Raw genomic sequence first — 17,499 nt, forward strand, 5'->3', positions numbered from 1 at the left:
GACAAATGAAATTTGGTTTTAAAAATCAACAAAGAATACAAACAAGCAAATTATAGAAGAAATACATTATAGAAAAAATGTCAATAAATGTATAAGAAGGTATCTAATGCTACAGATATATATATAATAGCTTTATATATATATATATAAGTCATAAAACACCATCTTCACATTCAAATTGGTAAAATTAGAAAAGATAGTGATTTACATTATTGACAGAAATGTTGGGAGAAGCAGGAACCTTCATATAATACTTGAGGGAGTATAAAGTATACTTCCCATGGATGGGATTTGGCAGTTTCCACTAAACTTTAAAATATATATGTGTATATATATATATATATATATATATATATATTTAACCTAGTAATTTTAATTTGAGAAGCCTAACCTTCAAAAATGCTTGAATAAATGTGCAAAAATTCTGTCCAAGGAAATTTGTTATAGCTTTTTTGGTAATAAAAATGTTCAAACAACTAAAATTGTGGTATATTCATATGATGAAATATTGGTTGAGTTAAATAGAACTAAGTAGCTCTAAGAGCATATTATATATTATATTGTATTGTATTATACTATCATAGTGTGGACATGGAAAGAAATCTGCAAAGACTCATGCCAAGCTTTCCCCAGCACATCCCTTTCAGGACTTGGATTTGGAGGAGGCAACAAGGAAGCTTTCACTATTTTATCAACTTTGGTGAAGTTAGAAATTTTGATAATGAACATGTTCATTCTGTAATAAAAACTGTTTTTAATGAAGGGTGCTTAGGACACATCTGTTCCAAAGCATATACAGATCCTGAGAAACAATTTACCTCTAGGCCCCTTACCTATAAGTGGCTCACCCACTAGCCAGCCGCCAACCACAGCCTCCCAAGTCCTGGTCCAGACGACATGGTGATGGCCATGGTGCTCCCTGCCTTGGCCTTTCTGATAATTTTCCTAAGCTCTCATGGGACAAATGGAGAGCAGATGTCTGTTCTCTCTGAAATATTAATCAATCCTGCTCCTCTCACATCTCATTTAATTCTTTTTTTTTTTCCTTCAAACTTTAATTTTTTTATTTTGTGTTGGGGTATAGCCGATTAACAATGTCAGTTTCAGTTGAATAGCAAAGACTCAGCCATACATATACATGTATCCATTCTCCCCCAAACTCTCCTCCCATCCAGGTTGCCACATAACACTGACACCTCACCTAATTCTGAATGTTGAAGGAGCCTGACTTCAAGGACAGAAACTGAAAAAGAAAAGGATCGATAAATGCATGTAAAATTTAAAACCTTTGTACATGAAAAGCCCTAAGAAATTTAAAAGACAAAGTACTGAAAGGGGCAAATTATTTGCATGATATATAACAAAGGTTAATATCCTCGAAATTAAATTTTTCATGTAAATGTAGAAAGAAAAGATAGACACCTTGATATTAAACTGGGTCAAGGTCATCAAAGGACAATTCACCAAAAAAGAAGCATGATCGAATAAACCCATGAAAATGGAGTCGACTTACTAATAAGCAAAGAAATGTAAATGTTAACATAGATGTATTTTCATCTTTTATTTAAAAATGAAAATATACAGTGTTGATGATGGGAAAACAGACATTCTTGAATATGGACAGTAGACACACAAGCAGATGTAGAGTTTCTGGTGGACAATTTCTCAGCATGAATTAGAAGCATCAAAAATATTCATATTTTGACCTAGCAAGTCCACAAGAATGATTTTATCTTAAGGGAATAATGAAAGACTTACAAGACTTGGCTAAAATTTATACCTTGTAGAATTGTTTATAACTCAAAACTGCAGATGATTTGAAAGGAGGAAATCTGTTAAATCATGATATGAACTAACTGAATATGGGGAGAAAAAGGTCACAATAAACAATATAATCCTATTTCTGTTTCTTAAAAAGTGTGGTGTGTTGTTTGTGTATCTTTTGGAAGAACATTCACTAGGGTGTTGGTCTCTGAGTGGTGGGATAATGCCTATTGTTCTGTTGTTCTTGGTTGTTGTTGCTATTCTAACATTTCTAAATTGAATATATATTGCTTTTCAAGTGATCTCTTGTTCATTATAAGTAGACCTTCTGCTTAGGTAAAAAATCCCAGGACCGAAGATGGGTGCAGTTCCTGCCCTGTGTGTGTGAGCTTGCAGGGAAAATCCACCGATAACTCATTCCAAATTTTCTCTCTCCATCCTCACTGCCCTCTGGGAGCTGTCTCTTGCTTTATCTTCACTGACTCTTCTTATCTAAACTAATACTCCTGGGGAAATAGTCGAAGAGAGCAAGAAGCAGGTGAAGGGGTGGAAGACATTTTCACAGATGTATCCCTGGCTAGCGAGATACCTTCGGTCCCTGCTCCTGCCGTCCCTGCGCTGTGCCAAGGGAAAGCTCTCGAGAGAGAATCAGATTCTGTTAACACTTCGGCAGTTCACACCCAACCGAACATGCTGAATTGTCAGATTTCAGAGCGGCAGGAAATTCAGGAAGTGATCTGGTCTCCTCTCTGCATTTCAGTTGAGGCTCTTGAGCCCATGGAGTTTCTAGGGTATTCCTGTCCGCCTCGTCCGGGTCAGCAGCCTGATCCCCAGGCTCCGGGACACTCTCCGCTTCCTACTTCAGGGTCATCTTCGCCTCTCACCTTTCATGTGCCCCCCAACTTAGGAGTCACTAAGCCCAGCTTTGCCTTCCTACTTAACACCCGTCTCTTCTCTCTGGTACCTCTGCTTGTGCCCTCGTTATGCCTTCCCAAAAGCTCAGGTGAGAATGCGAAACAGGAGGCAAGCAGGAAGCATTTTATACTAAAAGCCGAGTATGTTGTAGCTTCAGTGCTGATGAGAAAGGCCACATGTGTGAGTGTTTGCAGCCTGGTCCCGCTGATACTCGGCCTCACATTAGCATTGCATCAGCACCAGTGCACAGCTATGCTCACTGCCAGGCAGCAACTGACTGTTCTTGCAAAGGCGGCCTCATGTAATCAGCCACCCATGTATGTTCCAAGGTGGGAGACCTCCGTCTCTGAGCACCAAGTCCGTTGCCAAGTGTTATTATTCTCTGGGGCAAAAACTTGAGTTTCCTTTTCCTTCTGCGTTTCCCACCCACACAGCAGACAGGAGAGAATCAGCCCACGGAAAAAATTCCTGTGTGAAGTCTGGATGCCTGAAATGAGAGTCATTGAGACTGGAAGTCCCCCAGGGGGGTAAATTCCTCTGAGAGAAGATGGAATACATGTTTGTCACTAGCCGTATAATCATGTGATTACAGAGAAGCGAGTTTTAAGCCAAACCAAGCCGGCCCACGTGTACCAGTTATACAGATCTAGGTAGATAGGTCCTGCTTGTAAGCCTCAGTTTCCACATTCTCAAGCTGACTGTGAGTCAGATAAAGTGATGGGTGTCGGGCATCTAAGGGCAGTGCCTGGCCCCTAGGAGACCCTCAGCAAACATCAGCTTTCTTTCCTGTCTGCCATTACACTCTGGATAAGGGGCCTACTTAAGAGAATAAGGGAAGGGACGACATCGAGACACTTTGCCTTCATAAAAAAGTCAGGAAAGCTGGAGGCTCTCAGGGCTTCTGAGCACTGTCCAGCAAGAAAGCGGGGGACTTAAGACTGACAAGACCTAGGAAACTATTATTTTTTTAGGGCACATGTTGCTTTTCTCTGCTTTTTATTTTTGTAGCCTTCTTTCCCGTGTTTATTTCTCAGGATTGCTTAGCTGGATCGCCAACAGGGCCTGTGAGCTTGTAAGCTAAGAAGCAGTGAAACAGAGCCCTTCTCACCTGCTGGGCTTGGGGACATGAGCCCAGGTCACAAGAAGCTGGTGCTGGCTGAAGAACAGAGGAAAACAGATTAAGGGCCAGCACTTGAGGAGAGCAGGAAGGAGACCCCAGCTGGCTGAGCCCTGAGAAGGGTCCACCGTGGCTGGAAGTCCATACACCTCTCCAACAAACAGCAAAACACAGGAAATGCTGGTGGCATGAAGAGATGAATAGGGAAGGTGGAAGGAGGAGTGCTGCGCTTGGATTCAAGCTGGGAGACCCAGTTTAAAGACAGCTCTGACTTTGCCTGCTTGCTAGCTGTGTGCTCCCCACAGTCCCTCTTTGAGCCTCAGTTTCAATGAGTCTGAAATGGCAAGGAGGGGGAGGGGCAGTCATTCCGCTTGCTTGATTTTGATCAAAAGGTTGTGATGAGGGCTAGATAAGGTAACCAATGAAAATCTTACACGTGATGGTGAGAGTGGCCATCAGAAACTTGTGGGGATCTGTACCATTTTAGAGATGCAGATGTAGAGAACAGATATGTGTGTGTGTGGAGGGCTGGGGAGTGGGATGGATCGGGATTGACAGTATATACACTATGTGCTCAGTCACTTCTCCTATCCGACGCTTTAGGAGGCTATGGACTGCAGTCCACCAGGCTCCTCTGTCCATGGGATTCTCCAGGCAAAAATACTGGACTGGACTGATGTTTCCTCCTCCAGGGGGTCTTCCCCACCCAAACTACCATGTGTAAAATAGGCAGGAAGCTGCTCTATAGCACAGGGAGCTCAGCGTGGTGCTCCATGGTGACCTAGATGGGTGCGATGGGGCCGTGAGAGGGAGGCTCAACAGGAAGGGGATGTAGATATATATACAGCTGATTTTGCTTCATTGTACAGCAGAAAAGAACACAACATTGTAAGGTGATTATACCACCAATCAAAAAAAAAAAAAACGTATGGGGAAATCATCAAAAGGAGGTTTCTGGATTTAGTTCAGGCACAGTCAGATCCCGCTACAGAAGACAAGGCAATCTTTTCAGAGTCAGGTGGGCTGAGCCGAAAAGAAAACTATCACCAATCACAGCACCAGGATCCAGCAGCTCCTGGGGCTGCTTTCTTTCCAAAGGATCCTGGGGCAAAGCTGCCTGCTGCTGCCACCCTCTGGTCACAACCTGAACTGCACCCTTGCTAATGTCACTGCTGATGGTTAGAACACACTTTGCATATGAATAGTATTTGTATAATGTTTTTGCTTACACTTTTCCCCTCTAAAAAATTATATTTATTCATCCACACAATATCCTTGCACTGTAAGAATTTTCATAGATGAATAAACCAAAGCTTAAAGAATTTAAAGCTTCCTCGGTGAAGACTTAGCCAGGAGGTGACCCAGATTCTCTGATCCAAGAACTGTATTCTTTCTGCCACTACTATAGTAGGTATCCGAATCTGAGGATGGGGTTCTCCTGACATCTTCTCCTATCCCAACCCCGCCTCCAGGGTCTCAAACTCCCAATACCCCTCTGTGTCTGAGGTTGCCCATGGGCAGGGATGGTGAAACTAGAAAAGAAGTGAGCAGGGCACATGGTGCCCCAGTCCTCCCAAGAATCTCACACGGATGAAGGAGGTGAGACACGCATCCGGAGGTGATACAGACATCCACGGGCCCTGGTACCCATGCGAAGTGCTACAGGCAGGCTCAGGTGGAGTTCATGGGAAGGTAAAGCGGTTCCAGCTGGGAGAGGTGATGCCTGAGCTGACTGTTAAAAGGCTAACGGGGTGCAAGTTCATCAAGGGGTCAGTGAAGGACATCCCAGGCTGAAGGCCAGGGAGGAGGGAAGCACAGATACAGACAAACTTTAGTGAGAGGGGAAGAGGCATTCCTGTTTGGCTGAGAAGACGGCAGTGATGCTGGATGTGGAGATTGGGCGAGGGATGAAATTCCTCCTACTTTGTAAGGCCATCCATTCAACTTGTGTAACCAATATTTGTTGCGACAGGCACACATTCAGTTTGTTTCTAGGGACAATTGCAAACCAACACTTTGTCACATAGCTTTGAATTTATTCAATGAATATTTATTGACTGCCTACTTTCCCTGTGCCAGGCACTCTCCTGGGTCCTGGGATGTTCTCCCCACCCACCCACCCCTCAATGAACTTACATTCTACTGGAGACACAGACAATATACAACAGAAATGAGTAACATATAAATAAGCATTTAGATGGTGAAAATGAGGGAGAAAAATAAGGAATGAAGGGGGAATGTGGGGAGGGTGGAGGGTTTGCACTCTTAGAGAGTGTGACCACAAATGTCTTACTGAGGAAGTAGCGTTGGGTAAAGGCCCGAGAGAGTGAGGTAGAGGGACGGTGGGGTGAGACCGCAGCCTGTTTGGGGAGAGGGGTGCGAATGCAGACGTGTTGGGGTGGAGCAGCGGTGGCCGGGGGCGGGGGGTAGGGGGAGGAGAAAAGGTCTAAGGCAGAGGTGAGACAGGTGGTAGGCAGTCATAGGAGGCTTTGTTCAGAGCAGGAGCAACTCCGTGCTGTCCGCCTTGAAGTCCCATTCTTTCTGCAGAGTCAAAACAATGTGAAAGGAGCCTGTTCTGCAGTTTGACTGTATAGATTTGACAGGGGTGTGGGGAGGGGAGGCCACGGGGTCCTGGGACACATAACTCACCATCACAGACTTAGTGGCATAAAACAACCTCCATGCTGTTGTGATCCCAGAACCTGTGGGCACGACTCTTCCTGAGCTGGCGCGTCTGGAGCCTCCACTTGAAGGGATGCTGGGAGAGCTGGGCCTGGGAAGAGGCAGGTCCAACAGGGCCTGAAGCCTGCCCTGGGGGGGGGCTGCAGCAGCCGGCCAGAGGACCCCCCGTGCCCCTTCCCGGGGCGGTGTGAGGGATTCCTTCTGAGAGCGAGGGGCCACCAGAGAGCCAGCACTCCGAGAGGAGTGGGCACAAGGCCCTGGCCTCTTATGACCTAGTCTCAGGAGTCCCAGAACATCATTCCCACCACTCAGATGGCTGAAGGAGTCACAGAGCTCAGACTTCAGGGGAGGAGTGCCATGTCTTAATGGGAACCATGTCTTAATGGGAAGCATCTCAAAAAAACCAGCAGCCTTGTAAAATGCCACCACAATGAACCTTAAGGCAGGAGCGGGAGAACTGTAGACATGAGCTTTGGGGTTTTGTTTTGTTAAATATTTATTTATCTTTTTGGCTCTGCTGGGTCTTAGTTGTGGCAGGTGAGATCTTTAGTTGCTGCGTATGAACTCAGAGTTGCAGCATGTGGGATCTATCCATAGTTCCCCAACCAGGGATTGAACCCCCGCCACCTGCATTGGCAGCACGGAATCTTACCCACTGGACCACTGAGGAAGTCCCAACATGAGTTTTTAATAAGGATGAAGACCCAAGTTATATTTAACCCTGTGCTCTAGCAAAGAGGTCTACTGCCTGTGTGTCTCTGGGCCTTTAAAAAATCAAGCTCTGATGCACTTGGGAGTGTGTGATTCACAACAACCCATATACGAAAACAAGCCAAGTGTCCATCAGCAGATGAATGGAAAAAGGAATTGTGGTATATGCATACAATGGAATATTTTTCATCCTTTACAAAGAAGGAGACCCTGCCATTTTGACAACATAGATAATAGCAGACATTATGCTACAGAAGGACAAAGGCTGTCTGATTCCATTTGTTCGAGGTACCTAAAATAGTCACACACACGGAAGCAGAGAACACCACACTGCCGCCAGGAGCCGAGGGAAGGGGTGATGGGGAGTCATTGTTCAGCAGGGGGGGAAGTTCCGGGTTAGGTCGGATAAGTAAGGTCTGAAGATGAGCTCTTCTACACAGCACCTGCACTTCACAATAGGGGAGTGTGCACCTTAGCGTTTGTAAAGAGGGCAGATCTCACCATTGTGTTCTTTTTCCCGAGCTTTACTGAGAAGTACTTGACATATAACCTCGTATAAATTTAAGGTATACAAGAGGGAATGTTGCGAAATAATTATCATAGTAAAGTTAGTTAACAGCTCCAACCCCTCACTTAATTATCTTTGTGTGTGCATGTGTGTGTGTGTGTGTGTGTGGTAAGAATATTGAAGACCTACTCTTAGCAGCTTTTATGTACATAATACAGTATTGTCAACTGTAGTCACCAAGCTGTATGTCAGATTCCCCAGAAAGTATTCCTTTCATGACTAGAAGTTTGTACACTAACATCTCCATTGTCCCTACTTCCAGCTCCTGGCAACCACTGTTCTGCTCTCTTTGAGTCTGACTTTTTCAGATTCCACATTTAAGTGAGCGCATACGGTATTGGTCTTTTTCTGAATTATCTCACTTAGCATAATGCCCTCAAGGTGCATCCATGTTGTCGCAAATGGCAGGATTTCCTCCTTCTTATGGCTGAATTATCTATTTTCTGTAGCAGTTTACCATTCAGGTTGCTTCCATGTCTTGGCTATGGTAAATAATGCTGCCATGCACTTAGCGTGCAGCTCTCTCTTTGAGTCAGTGTTTTTATTTTCTTTGGGAATAAACCCAGAAGTGGGACTTGCTGGATCACACAGTAGTTCTATTTTTAATTTTTTGAGGAATCTCCATCCTATTTTCCACAGTGGCTGTACCATCATGTTGAGTGTTGTTATGACAGACAAACAAAGGGACACAAGCGTACATTGGGAGGTGTTGTTAGGTCTGTTACCTAGATTGTAGTGTCTGTTACCATGAGCATGCCATCATGGATCTCTGCATATGTCCAAACTCTTCAAATCGTGTACATTAAATATGTGCAGTTCTTTGCATATCAATCATACATCAATAAACCTGTTCAAAAGAAAAGAACAGTTCCCGGGGAAAGGGGGACTACATCCTGGTCCTTCTCCACCGTGGGCTGTGTCTATAAACATATAATTAGCCCCTCCTCTTTCTCCACGGGGAATGGGGCAGTGTCGGGTGCCAAAACTGTGCCAAGTATGTATTAATAAACTCTGAACCATATTGGCAGCTTTGTGGTTTTCTGCAGCCTTTTGCAGCCTGGAAAACGTTTTCCTATTAGAAGCCCCTGCTGTTTTATCTATTACACGTGAAACCGAATAAGTCTCCACACGTCCACTGGGAGCTGGGGAGTAGCATCAGAGTGTGCAGCGAGGGGAAAGGAATTAAAAAGGGAGCTAATGTCATCCGTGGGGAATCGCGGGTGGGGGGTGGGGGTGGGGGATTGGGGACCGCTCCAGAGGAGAAGGGGCTGCGGAAGGATTTTTCGCCATGTGTTGCGGCCACTCGAGCAGGAGCACGCGCCTGCTGTCCGCGCGCCCCCCAACATATAAAAGGCAGCTGCACGGAATGTTACACATGGGCTGACTTACAGGGAGAAAAATTTTTATCTCACAAGGCAGATTTGATTTCCCGAGACCATATGCTTGCTTGTCTTTTTCCCCGAAGAGCCCACGATCTCATGCGGGAAAAATTCAGTTTTATTGGCTCTCGGAGAAGAGGGAATTGGAAATGTTAGCTAAATAGAGACCGCATGGACCAGAATCTCTGAGCACTCCCCCGGGGCTGTGGAGGAGTGTCAGGCTATGAAACTGCAGATCCGAGGACAGAAATGCAAAACCGAGAAGAGCTGTGGCTGGGAGCAAGGCAGTGTGGGCTCTGGTCCCTGCTCTGTTGCTCACGACCTCCGAACCACGCTCTGCCTGTGATGTGGGGGGTGGACACGATTCGCCCCGTTTGTGTTGCAAAACCGACGTATAAGTGTTGCACAAGGGGCACCATATGCGACACTGACTTGGGACTTAACAGGGGTAGTTGCAGGCCAGATATTGTTATTATTAATATTTGAAGACAACTTACACTCTGACCAAAGCTAAGGTATTTGTCCAGTTTTTAAGCAACTATTACTTGAACACTGTATTAGGACTCTCTGTCTACAAGTGGCATCAAGTCAAATGAAAATGCCTTATTCATAATAGGGAAGTGATTACTTCATTCATTCATTCAGTCAGTAAGTTGACAACACTTTGAGTCTCTGCTCTGTGCCAGCTGCCTTTCTAAGAGTTGGGTGCACAGCAGCAAACTGAGCACCCCAAGTTTCTCATAGGATGTGCACGCCAAGGAGGAGATACAGACAATAATAGCCACAAATATATGTTATTTTTCAGGAAGTGATGCGTGATATAAGGAAAAATCAGGCAAGGCAAGGGGATACAGGGTGACAAGGAAGGGCTACTTTAGGGAGGACTGGCCAGAGATGACCTCACTGGAAAGGCAGCGGGTGAGCAGAGCTGTAAAGGCAAGAGGGAGCAAACTGTGCAGAGGCCTGATGGAAGGTGTCCCAGGGAGCGGGGACAGCGGGCGCACAGACCCTGTGGCGGGAGTCAAAGGCCAGTGAGCACGGAGTGGGCCGAGCTAGAGCAGGAGTGGTGGGAGATGAGGTCAGAGGGAAGCAGGAGGGTCCTGCAAGGCCTGTGAGTCAAGAAAAAGTTCTTGCATCTGAACAGAGAGCTTTTAGAAGGTTCTAAGCAGAGCAGTGGTATTATCTGACCTATGGTTTTAACAGGATCACTCAGGCTACCTTGTGGAGAATAGTGCACGAGGGCTGGGATGGAGGCGGGGGTTCAGCGTGCAGGTGTTGCAGTGGCCTGAGCCTAAGGACTGGGAAGGGAGCAGTGGACACACAAGGAGGAGCTGGATTATTGATGTAACTCGAAGGCAGTGCTGGTGGGACGTGTTTACAGCTTGGATGTAGGGTATAGGATGCTGCAGGCTTCCCTCGTGGCTCAGTGGTAAAGAATCTGCCTGCTAAGCAGGAGACACAGGTTGGACCCCTGGGTCTGGAAGAAGGAAATGGCAACCCACTCCAGTATTCTTGCCTGAAGAATCCCATAGACAGAGGAGCCTGGTGGGCTACAGTCCATAGGGTTGCAAAAGAGTCAGACATGAATTAGCGACTAAACAACAACTGTAGGTCTAGAGTGTTCCAACACAGTTGGACCCGTGAGCTCAAATATTAGAACCAAGACTCATAGCCTTTCTGTGTCTCTTGGTGCCGTTCTCTCCTGTGCTGGCCTCATTTTCAGCTGGGCTCTTCCCCAGGCTGGTAATGATGGCCACCAACCCCTATGGCCCATCAGCTTGCTCAGAAAAGTAAGGAAGATTGTGTTCCAAAGAATCTTCAAAGGATGCCCTCTCTGGCCTTGTTGGTTTGAACAGGGTCCTGTGCTCACACCAAATCAATGAGAATGACCAGGGAAGGGAATCACGTTGACTCGGTTAGGCTGAACCACAAGCTCCCTTCCTAGAGCAGTGGGTGGTGTTAGCTTCCCCTTGGTGCAGGGCGAGCTGCAGGTAAAGGACCCAAACTCAAGAGTGGCTGCTGAGAGAAGGGGGCTCGGTACAGCGTGGCTTCCACTATGGGCGCTGCAACCAGGAAGACTTTAGCAAGGGCATCTCAGCAAACAGGAAAAGGTATACAACAAAGCTGCAAACTGGGGAGCTGTTCCATGTGGAGGCTGAGGGAGAGGGGAGGCCAGAGATAATTCTAGAATAAGTTAAGCAATGTGTTCATAGACATGAGGGCCATGGGATCCAAGTACGTTTACGTTGCCAAGGGGTGAGATGATGAGATAGGTTTTGTCATCTGGGACACATGCAAACGATGGACCACAAGCCAAGGCAGAACAAAATAGATGCTGAATGAGAGCCATGAGCAAAACGCACCTGAGAAACTTAAAACTGAGGTGCCTGCAGTTCAGAAATGAGAGATGGACAACACTCAGGTAGACGTTTAGATCAGGAATGCTGTTTCACTGTCACTGATAACAAGCGCTTAATTATCCACGGCCACTGGCCCTGCTAGGTGGGCAGCATCTTTTCAGTCATTAGCTTCCCCAGCAGTCCATGCCCCGAGCTGCTAATAGGCGGCCCATCTGACTGCACAGCTTCCTCTCCTGCTTTGCCCCAGGCATAGCTTTCTGTACTAGCCTCAAAACAGCCAGGGGAAGAACCACCAGCAGCTGAGGGGCAAAAAGCACTTTGGCTGCAGATGGAAAACTGGAGAAACCTGGATGGTTTTCAGGGGAGAAACAGGTGGCAAAGGAGGGGGCCCACCCATAACTAAAGCCCAGGCCACCCAGCACTTCTAAAGGGGAAGCAAAATACAATCAGTGCAACTTCCTCCAAAGACTGAGGAGAGTCACAGAGAAACACACTCCCATGTGTGGAGAAAAAGGGAGAGAATTAAACGAGAACACTCTGCATCAGTTAAAGCTTCCTGGGAAAAAGATAAGAGTGGTGAAAAATCAGAATTAGATCACACTAGCCAAAGCAATTAAGGAGAATAAGATGTGCTTTTTACAAATATCAGGGGAAAGGAGATTATGAAGGGGAAATAAGACTTAATAAATTCAGAGGACCATGAAATTAATGATGACCACAAACGACTGAAATACTCAATTCATTCTTTGTTAGCCTTTAGCTAGGAAAACAAAGAGAAGAAATTGAGCAATTAAAAAGCAAGGACAAGTTGAGAAAAGAATGAAGTAACTGCTGGCAGGGAGGAGGTGTCTAGCCCCACGATCCGCAAACTTTACAGGCACTTTGGTGGGATCCAACACCTAGGGTTCGTGGGTCAGCCCCAGCCCGGCACGTGCGCTGGGCTGGTGAGCGTGGTGCCCTTGTTTTCCTGAGTCTAATGAACTGATGGGGCTGAGGAAAGGAAGAAGAGTGAGAGGTGGGAGGAGAGACTCCTAAGCTGAATTTGGAACCATTGTAACGGCCCCAACTAAGTTGCTGGTCTTCAGTGTGGCTGTCCCCCTCCCCTCCCACTCTTCCTACCCTGCTCCAGGTCCTCTGTCCTTCCAGGCTTAGTATCCAGTGTTTAGTGCCCATTTCTTGGCGTATTCTCTGTGAAGAGCTCACCCACAAGACTGGCCTGTTTCTGAGAACTGGGAGGAAGTATGGAGAGGCTCAGTGGTAAAGAATCTGCCTTGCTAATGAAGGAGACACAAGAGACACGGTTCAATCCCTGGTTGGGAAGACCCCCTGGAGAAGTAAATGGCAGCCCACTCCAGTATTCTTGCCTGGGAAATCCCATGGAGGAAGGAGCCTGAAAGGCTAGACAACAGTCCACAGGGTCACAAAGAGTCCAACACGACTGAGCAGCTTAACAACAACATGAAGGTCAGGGTGGGCTGACCAAGCACGAGTGACTTCTGTTTTGCCTAAGTGGGGAGATCAAGTTGATTTCTATAACTTGCAACCAGAAATCCTAACTTACCCCGCCAACTTCTATGACAGGTACTGGACATAGAAGGTTATGCCGTCAAGGGCACTGCTCTCAGAGAGTTTGTGGCCCCATAAGAGAGACATCACACATACCCAAATCCTTGGAATACTGTGTGATGGATGCAATCATGGTGGACATCTGGAGGCAGTGCCCCAGTGGAGTTGTTGTAGCCACGCCTTCCAGGAAACAAATTCACTCAGAAGGACAATGCAGATAGTGGAGTGTAGTTTATTACACCAGCGGGCCCAAGGCAGAGTCTCCTCTTGGCCAAGGACCCCGACCAGCATTTGTGAAAATCTTTTATACCCCATGTGTTCGTGTCTGAACCCACCACTCCAAATTCCTTGAGACTTACATAAACAAAGGAAGGGTAAATACAATCCCAATAACCCCATCATTCACGTATTATGTGCTCAAACAGTTAAACAATTGGCCAATAATCAATAAGCCCAAGGTGACACTCAGATAGGTACAGAAAAATTTATGGCCTGTCTGGAGGGAGTCTTATCCTTCTGTTGTTGTTTTCATAGGCACTAAACACAGAGCTCAGAGTCCATTGGAGAGGTGGCCAAGCATGATCAGCATGAACAGGCCTAGGATGGAGGCCAGGCCCTATGAATTCCCTCTTCAAAGTCAGAGGTCCAACTCTACCCAGGTGGACCAGGGAAGGCTTCTAAAGTTTACTGTGCTTGCTTCTGACAGATGCCTGGGATGTTTGACATGTGGCAAAGGAGCTCTCTTCAGACAGCAGCAACCCAAGTGGTAAGAGCAAGAGGCACCAACAGCATGTGTCAAAAGTCATTCCTTTTCATTTCTAAATCTTTCCAACGTCTCCTTCCTCTGGCTGCCTCACATTCTCTTGCAGCACAAATATTTCTTGCTAGAGAGAGTGTTTTAGAAATAGATTAAACTTTTAGCTAAACTCAAGCATTAGGACATTTCACCTCCCTTAACGGTATTACAAAAAGGGCTGAAGTGTGAGGTCAGGGCTTAACCAAACAGTGGACTTCCTGACTTGGTGGTTATAGAGGTTTGGAGGGAGTTGGGTGGGGTGGGGACCTCAAGGACTGGAGAGCACCCCGTTGATGACCATGTGCTATGCCCAGATGGCCCTTAGGCCCCTGGAAGCACACAGCACCTCATCACCTTCTTTTCCCCTTCCTTTATTCAAGGAAGTGCCAGCTGAGCACACAGATGTGATTCTGCCCTCCCAGAGACCAGCGGTTCACAGGAGGCTCAGATCACCCCAGGAATGAAGGGACAGCTGCCAAGGGAAGATGTGCTGGAAAGGAGAGGCATGGGCATTGTGACCATGGATCCAGAGTGGGAGGACCAGGAAAATCAGGGAGGCCTCCCTGAGAAAGCTCCACTGACCTGGGATAGGAAGGGCAGGTGCCCTACCTAAACCAAGCAGGTGGGAATGAAGGAGGAAACAGAACAGGCTCACACTTCAGCCCTTTTTGGAATGCGGTTAAGGGAGCTGAAATGTCCTCTAGCTGTCAAAAGGACAGAATCTCAGAACGTCACTGCCTGCTCACAAGTCAATGCTGCCTCTCGGCACAGACAGAAACCTCCAGGGATTCAGGTAAAAGGCACGCTGCCCTTTGAACACCTGGAAGTGGGCTTCACTGAAATGAAACCTCACCGACACTACAATTACCTCCTGGTCATAGTATGTATATTCTCCGGTTGGGTAGAAGCTTTTCCTACCCAGACTGAAAGAGCATCAAAAGTAGCCTGGTGCCTGCTTAGGGAGATGGTTCCTAGATTTGGATTTCCTACCAGCATTGGATCGGATAATGGCTCGGCTTTCATAGCTGATTTAGTATGACAAGTAAGCAAAACTTTAAACATCAAGTGGAAATTACATACAGCATATAGGCCCCAGAGTTCTGGGATGGTGGAAGGAACCAACTGGACACTTAGAGAGACACTCTCCAAGTGGATCTTAGAGACTGACTGTTCCTGGGTGGACTTGTTTCCGATGGCTCTGCTCAGACTCAGGATGACCCCACAGTCCCATGATTCTTCTCCATACAAAATTGTGTATGGGAGGCCCCTCCCATAATAAAACAGGTGTCAACAAATTTGCCTCAGGTAAGGGGAGATGAGATTTCACAGCAGATGGAACAACTGGGTAAGGTAATAAATCAGGTAACTAAGCTTCATGGGAAATAGATGGGGAAACAGTGGAAACAGTGTCAGACTTTATTTTGGGGGGCTCCAAAATCACTGCAGATGGTGTTTGCAGCCATGAAATTAAAAGATGCTTACTCCTTAAAAGAAAAGTTATGACCAACCTAGATAGCATATTAAAAAGCAGAGACATTACTTTGCCAACAAAGGTCCATCTAGTGAAGGCTATGGTTTTTCCAGTAGTCATGTATGGATGTGAAAGTTGGACTGTGAAGAAAGCTGAGCGCCAAAGAATTGATGCTTTTGAACTGTGGTGTTGGAGAAGACTCTTGAGCGTCCCTTGGACTGCAAGGAGATCCAACCAGTCCATTCTAAAGGAGATCAGCCCTGGGATTTCTTTGGAAGGAATGATGCTAAAGTTGAAACTCCAGTACTTTGGCCACCTTATGTGAAGAGTTGACTCATTGGAAAAGACTCTGATGCTGGGAGGGATTGGGGGCAGGAGGAAAAGGGGACGACAGAGGATGAGATGGCTGGATGGCATCACTAACTCGATGGACGTGAGTTTGAGTGAACTCCGGGAGATGGTGATGGACAGGGAGGCCTGGCGTGCCTCAATTCATGGGGTCGCAAAGAGTCAGACACAGCTGAGCGACTGAACTGAACTGAACTGCCTAGGCTTAAGGCATATGAATCATGGGTTAACTTTGATTGTATCTTTCTTTTCCTTTGTTCAGACTAGTTTCAGAGAATTTGGGGAGGTGGGTTTGGACACGTACACTTAGGGTATATAAGGTTTTCAGAAAAACTGGTCGGGGTCCTTGGCTAAAAGGAGACTCTGCCTTGGGCCCACAGTGTAATAAACTGCACTCCACTATCTGCATTGTCCTTCTGAGTGAGTTTGTTTCCCAGAACGCATGGCTACAACATTTGGTACATGGCCGGGAAACTCCTCAGAGACAAGTCCCATTTGGGACTACTCTGAGGCCTTGCAGCTTGAATCTTCTAGAAGGGGGAAGGCGCCTCGCCCTTCTGGAAGGATTCTGCTTCTCAATGCCCGGACCTTTCATGTTAGCAGGTAGTGGATGGCAGCAGGGGATCTGAGTGCTCAGGTGAGGAGGAACCCACCCGGCAGGGTGGAAGAGGGGGCCTGATCACCCCCCTGGGAGGGACTAGAAGAGGCACAGACCCACAGGAGCCTGGAATAGGCAGGTGGCAATGATTGCTTGGTACACAGGTTGACGAACATGTTAGGGCTTAGGAAGGAATTTTGTGAAGGTCATTTAGGAGGTGGTGTCCACGCCATCATGGGGAAAATTATTACCAAGCAATTGCCACGGGGTTTTCAGGAGAAGAAACTTGGTTTTTGTGTGCTCGTATTCTGCCCACCCCAAGGAGGCATCCCATCTGCTATGAAATTCTTGACCCCCTCAGAACTGTCAGGCTAGAAGGAGTGGGATACATAAGTGAGTACGAATTGGCTTTTCCAGAGACGGCCTGGGACGTGGAATATTTAACCCATCTGTATTTTCATCCACACCTGATCAAGGCCACCAAGGCAGAATGGACTTTAAAAGTTAAGGGAGAAACAGTCTTGGCTCACGTGGTGTTCTGGTTCAGCTGTGCTGACCGGCAGGTAAAGACATGCTGATCCCCCTTCTCCCTCTGGGATCTGGCAGGTAAGGCTCTTCTCACCCCAATTAGGAAGGAGGCAGAATGGCAATTTAAGTGTCATTGAGTGGAAATATCAGAAGTACATAGGGTACTGAGACCTTTGTAGACAGAAGGATAAGGAAAAGGAGAAGAAGGTCCGAGAAGGTAAGGAAGATGGGAGGAAGTGAATCTAAGGCAAGTGTATTGGAGTGCATGATTAAAAATTTAAAGAAGGGATTAGGAGAAGACTATGGGGTGAAGATGAAGCCTAACCGCCTCCACATACTCTGTGAGGTCGAATGGCCCCCTGTGGGAGTAGGATGGCCGCCAGAGAACACCATGAACTTACAACTAGTGGAAGCAGTCTATACAGTAGTCACAGGAGAGCCATGACACCTGGATCAACATCCATATATTGACTCATGGCTGGGGTTAGCTCAAGACCCTCCTACTTGGACAAGGTTCTGTATCCAGAAAGGAAAGGGAAAAATATTAATGGCACAAAAATTGACTGATGATAAAAAAGCAAATTCTACAGGATTTGGACAGGGATATCCTGACCCCTCCCCCATACTGGACAATGACGCGCCTGCCTCCCAGTGTTCCACCAGGACCGGAGGCCGCCTTACTGCCCAATCCAGGGC

This window comes from Bos indicus x Bos taurus, chromosome 3 (assembly GCF_003369695.1).
Source record: "Bos indicus x Bos taurus breed Angus x Brahman F1 hybrid chromosome 3, Bos_hybrid_MaternalHap_v2.0, whole genome shotgun sequence".
Classification (NCBI taxonomy): domain Eukaryota; kingdom Metazoa; phylum Chordata; class Mammalia; order Artiodactyla; family Bovidae; genus Bos; species Bos indicus x Bos taurus.